The sequence below is a fragment of the Parasteatoda tepidariorum genome, chromosome 5, assembly GCF_982258835.1.
Source record: "Parasteatoda tepidariorum strain Cologne lab strain chromosome 5, Ptep-v5.0, whole genome shotgun sequence".
Taxonomy (NCBI): Eukaryota; Metazoa; Arthropoda; class Arachnida; order Araneae; family Theridiidae; genus Parasteatoda; species Parasteatoda tepidariorum.
Window position 1 is genome coordinate 89,669,125 of NC_141759.1, and position 6,000 is coordinate 89,675,124.

Here is a 6,000-nt window from a genome sequence, read left to right on the forward strand (position 1 = left end):
CCTCAGACTACCTATCAGCACCTTGTGGAATCAATGCCACGGCGGGTGCTAGCTAAAGGTGATCCTACATGTTATTAGCAGGGTGGTCATAATGTAATGGCTCTTCGGTGTACAATGGATGATTTTCACTACACAATAAAACACATATAGAAATTTTAGCATCCGACAAGAATACTCGCGAAGCATTTTTTGAGTGGGTTTTTTTCCTGCGTTTTCTAAACTATCTACCAATTTTTTCCCACACGATGAGTAGTATAGATAGATTTTTTTTAATAATTGAGTGGGTTTGAACCAATCGTCTCCCGGTTTCATACTAATATGGTATATCGTATCTTTGTCAAGTGTTTGATAAATTTTGGATACGATTAACTCTTTTAATGTTTCGAAATCCGACACCTTCCTTAATTTTAAATAATATTCATAATTTGTAATCAATCGAGACGCGTATTGTACGTGTGCTTCGTTTGGTAATCGGGATGTATTTTTGAAATGTTCTAAATACGATTTAAGAATTGGCTTAAATTCTCTTATTACGGTTGATTTTGCTTTAGAATAATCATTTAACTCCTTATCTTTTATAAAAGTAATCACGTTTGTGGCTTTTTTCCTAATAAATTTCAAGAATTTCTGCCTTGTATTTCTCGGGTACACTTTTAGAGGCAAATGCCCTTTCTAAGGATGAGATAAAATAACTCCAACTCTTAGGTCTGCTAGAAACTTTAACTGTTAAGAGTCCGGACACTCTTGACGAGTGAATCCTGCGATTCAGTACTTTCTGGGTTCTAAGTTTTATTTTTGTTAAGCAGTTTAGCAAGTTCTAATTCCGCTTTTTTTTTTTTTTAATATTTGCAAGTTTAAAATTAATTTGAGGATTCTGCGGCTATAGCTCGCACAATAGATTACGAGACAGACATATTTCCGATAAATGAATATTTATTCTCTCGTGATCCGTTTTCTAAAACATGATTTTTTATCACCTAATTTGTCATAGAAAATATTGAGTAGGCGTTACTTTTAATAGATAGCAAATCCATACCGAATACAAGATTTAGTCTACCATTTAGTATAAAGGAGGCTTTACATACGTTTGCCAATAAAGACTTCCTTTTTAAAAGCACTATTCAAATAGTGCTTAAAGATTTCTTAAGGGGATCTATAAAAATGGTGCAAAGTACTATTATTATTATCTTTAACCTGCAATTAAGACTTCTGGGGCATCTGTCTAAAACATATTCTCTTCACTCCATGTAGGAAACATTAAGATTTTTTTCAGATAGCCATTCTAATATAGTGAAAAAGATATTTCCCTGGCTAAGATTTGTTAGTTTGTTAAATTAAGGCTTTGAGAAAACCGAAAGAAGTTTGACTTACCAAAAACACGATATCCTGTAAAGAAAAAAATTTCACTTACCACTTTAATAAAAAATATCAATTTATATTTATTTTAGTTTCTAACAAGATGTGTTAATTTGGCGTTACAATCATCCATCAGGAGAGTACTAAATAAAACATTTGTTGGAGGTAAATAACTTCTAGCGGATGTGATATGAAATTGAATAAGTGTTGAATTGTTGTTTATGTGTATAAATTTCGTGCATCTTTTAATGTTCTCATACCTTAATTACTATATATCAACTCAACATCAGACTGTTATTTACAGTGGCTACCCAGCCACCACTGGGATTTTTTTCACTTGCTTATGCCAAAAGCCTCAACCAACTATAGAAATCTCAGATGAGGGAGTGAGATGCCCGCTTTGCGGGCAGGTACTCCAGAGATGCCAACTTGCTCCGGACAGCAAATAAATATTTTCGAGTGGTAGTTTCTTCATTGTTATTCTTGGTTTAATAAATTCAATTTCTTAGATTTTTATCCACCACTATTTCTAAGTAAGTCGAGGGCTTATATAATCTGCCACTTCTTAGATGAAGTATGCAAAACTTCTTAGAAAATAAGCGATATCAGTCAAATATTTGCAAATTGTAGTTTGAAGTTATTTACAGTTTTTAAAATTATTTTTGCTTGTCCGGAGCAGCTCTGGTACTCTTGTGTATTAACACATTATAATCCATTTGAATGGAAACCTTTCCTTGGCATTTTTAAAGTGACTAAAATTGTCCTCCTGTAGAATCAGAATGTGGTGTTGTAGAAGTGGTTGATCAATTTTTGTTAGAATTTATAATTTATTGGCTTGAGCCACGAAGGATAGAGCGTTCGCCTTCCAATGAGGCGAACCGAGTTCGAATCCCAGTCGATACGAATTCCGTATCGACTTGCACCGATCACAAAGCTGACGTGAAATATCCTCAGTCAGGGGCGCCGGCAGGGGGGTGCAAGGAGGTGCACTTGCACCCCCTGGCTTTTTTAAACAATTAAAGAGATACAGAAAAACAATTTTGTTATAAATTTTTTTTATTAAAAATATTTTTATTCAAAAACAAATAATTAAGTAATTATTGCTACATAACAATTGAAAAATTGCCTAATCAAACAAGAATTGTAATCGTCTTGTCAGCTGTCCAAATCTGTTTAAAACTTTTTCAATGAATTCTGAGTCATCTTTGATTCTTTTCTTATGCACATTGAGGATGCACAAACTACTTAATTTCTGGTGAGACATTGTAGACCGATTCCATGTTTTGATGCGTCGCATTGTACTAAACGTGCGTTCAATAGTGCAAGTAGTAGCTGGAAGAGTTAGGCCAATTTTGATTGCCTGAGAAATGTATCGTTGTCGATCCCGAGAGCTATGCCGGCGGTAGCTTAGCTACTGGCAGGGTCACCCAAGCCGGACAGGTCGGAGGGGAGACACCAGACCAAGAGGAACACCCTGGTCCTCCAGGTTGGGGGTTGGGCGTGGTGCTAACTACCCCACCCCGGAAAAAAAGCTCAAATTAAGAAACCTCACCAAAATGCAAAACCCGGCTCATATCCACCCAGACGACTCGGAACGAAAAAGGACATGAGATTTGGAAAATGGAACATTCGCACCTTGTATGAAGCTGGAGCATTAAAGAGCCTGATAGATGTATTTGTTGACTACAGACTTGACATCCTCGCAATCCAAGAAATCAGATGGTTGGGCAATGGAATTATGGATAAAAAGGATTGCAGAATATACTACAGTTGCCAGGACAAAATTCACCAATTCGGTGTAGGTTTTGTCGTGAGCAAAAGACTGAGAAATACTGTCATCGACTTCCAGGCTATTAGCATGAGGCTCTGTAAAATCAGGTTAAAAGGAAAACATTACAATACCACCTTAATCTGTGCTCATGCACCAACTGAAGAAAAAGATGCTTCTGAAAAAGATATCTTCTATGACCTGTTGATGAGAAGCATTAACTCGTGCCCAGTACAAGACATGAAGATCGTTATCGGAGACTTCAACGGTAAAATCGGAAAAGAGCAACACCTTAGATACCACGCGGGTGCTGAAAGCCTGCACCACTACACCAGTGAAAATGGACAGAGACTCTTTGATCTTGCAGTCTCAGAGAATCTGTTTATTTCTAGCACAGCATTCCCACATAAAGAAGTCCACAAGCACACCTGGCGATCCCCAGATGGATCTACACATAATCAAATTGACCATCTACTTGTAGACAAGAGACACCGCAATGTGCTTGATGTGAGAAGCTGCAGGGGTGCAAATGTAGATACAGACCATGTACTCGTCGTGTCCAAAGTGAGACTTCGACTCTGTAAAAGTTTTTATCAAAAGAAGGAAAACAAGGACTTTAAACTTGACATTTCTAAACTGAAAAACGACGAAATTCTTGAAGAGTATAACATCAAGCTATCCAACCGACTTTCTGAAGAAAAAGGAAGACCGAACATTGTTTTTAACTGGAATACAATAAAAGACATTGTCTTGAAATCTGCAAGTGATACTATTCCAGAACTGGGGTGTCCTTCCAAAAACGAATGGTTCGATGAAGACTGCCATAAGGCAACTGAGGAAAAAAATAAGGCATATACACTAATGTTACAGAAACATCGCACACGTTTCTTTGAAGAACTATATAAGAACCTGAGAAGAATAGAAAAGAAACTACATAAAGCAAAAAAGAAAGCCTTCTTTGAGAAATCACTGGAAGATCTGGAAGCCATGAATAACCAAAATGAATGTAGGAAGTTTTACAAAAAAGTAATTTATATGCGAAGTGAGTTTAAACCAAGAACTATTACCTGCAGAAACAACGAAGGTGAACTCGTAAGTGAGCCTCAAGAGGTAACCAAAGTTTGGAAGAGTTACTTCCTAGATTTGCTAGTAGGAAAGGATGATATTTCTGTCCCTCGCAACAACCCAGTAGAACTAGCAATACTGAGGGATGCAGATAACCCCCCACCTTCAATCGATGAAGTGATAATGGCTATTAAAAAACTCAGAAACAACAGATCGGCTGGTCCCGATTGTATCCCATCTGAGTTTCTTAAAACCGGCGAACCCCAGCTTATTGATGCTATCCATAAACTCCTAATTGAAATCTGGGACACTGAGAATATACCCATTGAATGGGAAGAAGGTTCCATCTGCCCTATTTTTAAAAAAGGATACCAACTTGAATGTCGCAACTACAGAGGTATAACAATCCTCAATACGGCATATAAAATCTTCTCCAATATTCTTTTCAAAAGGCTCCAGCCTTTTGCTAATAGAGTGGTCGGAAATTACCAATGTGGTTTTAGGCCTCAAAGGTCTACCATTGACCAAATTCATACTCTAAGACAGATCCTTGAAAAAACTGAAGAGTTCAACATCAGGACTTTTCACCTATTTATAGACTTCAAAGCTGCCTACGACAGTATTAAAAGAGATAAATTACTTGAAGCGATGAACGAGATCGGAATCCCTACAAAACTCGTAAGTCTCACCCGTACCACTATCAACAATGTGAGATGCAGGATTAAAATCCAAAGCTATCTATCTGAACCTTTCATTACCGAAAGAGGCCTGCGTCAGGGAGACTCTCTTGCTTGTCTGCTTTTTAACCTGGTATTGGAGAAATGCATTCGGGATAGCGGATTAAACTGAGGTGGATCTATTTGGAACAGATCTCTTCAAATCCTCGCTTATGCGGACGACATTGATATCATAGGAAGATCAGAAAGGGCTGTTAAAGATGCCTTTCAAGCCCTTGAGGCCTCTGCTATAAATATGGGCTTTTCCATTAACGAAGACAAGACCAAATTCATGGAGTTTTCAAGCTCAACTGTAAACTATAGTGAACCTTTGCAGATAAACGGACATTCCTTTGAAAAGGTTAAAGAATTTAAGTATCTTGGTTCAATTATCAATGACCAAACCAAACTGAATTCTGAAATTGACAATAGAATCAATATGGCCAACAAATGTTTTTTTGGACTAAAAAGTCAACTAAGATCGAATCTTATTAGCCGAAAAACAAAACTAAAATTATATAAGACACTCATCCTGCCTGTCTTGCTATACGGAAACGAAACCTGAACTTTAAACCTTGACGTCCAACGCCCGATAGAAACGTTTGAAAGAAAGATACTTAGAACTATCTTTGGTGCCATACTAGAGGGGGGATGTTGGCGAACACGGTACAACTTTGAACTTTATGGGCTCTATAAACATCCTCAAATTATGCAGATAATCCGAAGCAACCGACTAAGATGGCTCGGCCATATCTGGAGAGGCTAAAAATTGCCCCCTTCAAGAACCCTCAGGGGTCCCGCTCTAGAGGTAGACCATCTACTCGATCGCCCAACGACACCGAAAACGACCTCAAAGTCCTAAAACTTAAGAACTGGAGGGGAGTTGCCATGGACAGAGGGAGCTGGAGAAGGCGTGCTGTTGAGGCAGCAGCTGCAAAGGGCTGTTGCGCTCCTGAAGAAGAAGAAGAGAAATGTATCGTGAAAAAAATTAACTCATGAAGGTATATGTAATAACACAACAAAATGTAATAACAAAATATCTGTAATTTTTTTCTTGGGGGGGGTTAGTTTGTTAGAGGGTTGCACCCCCTTTTA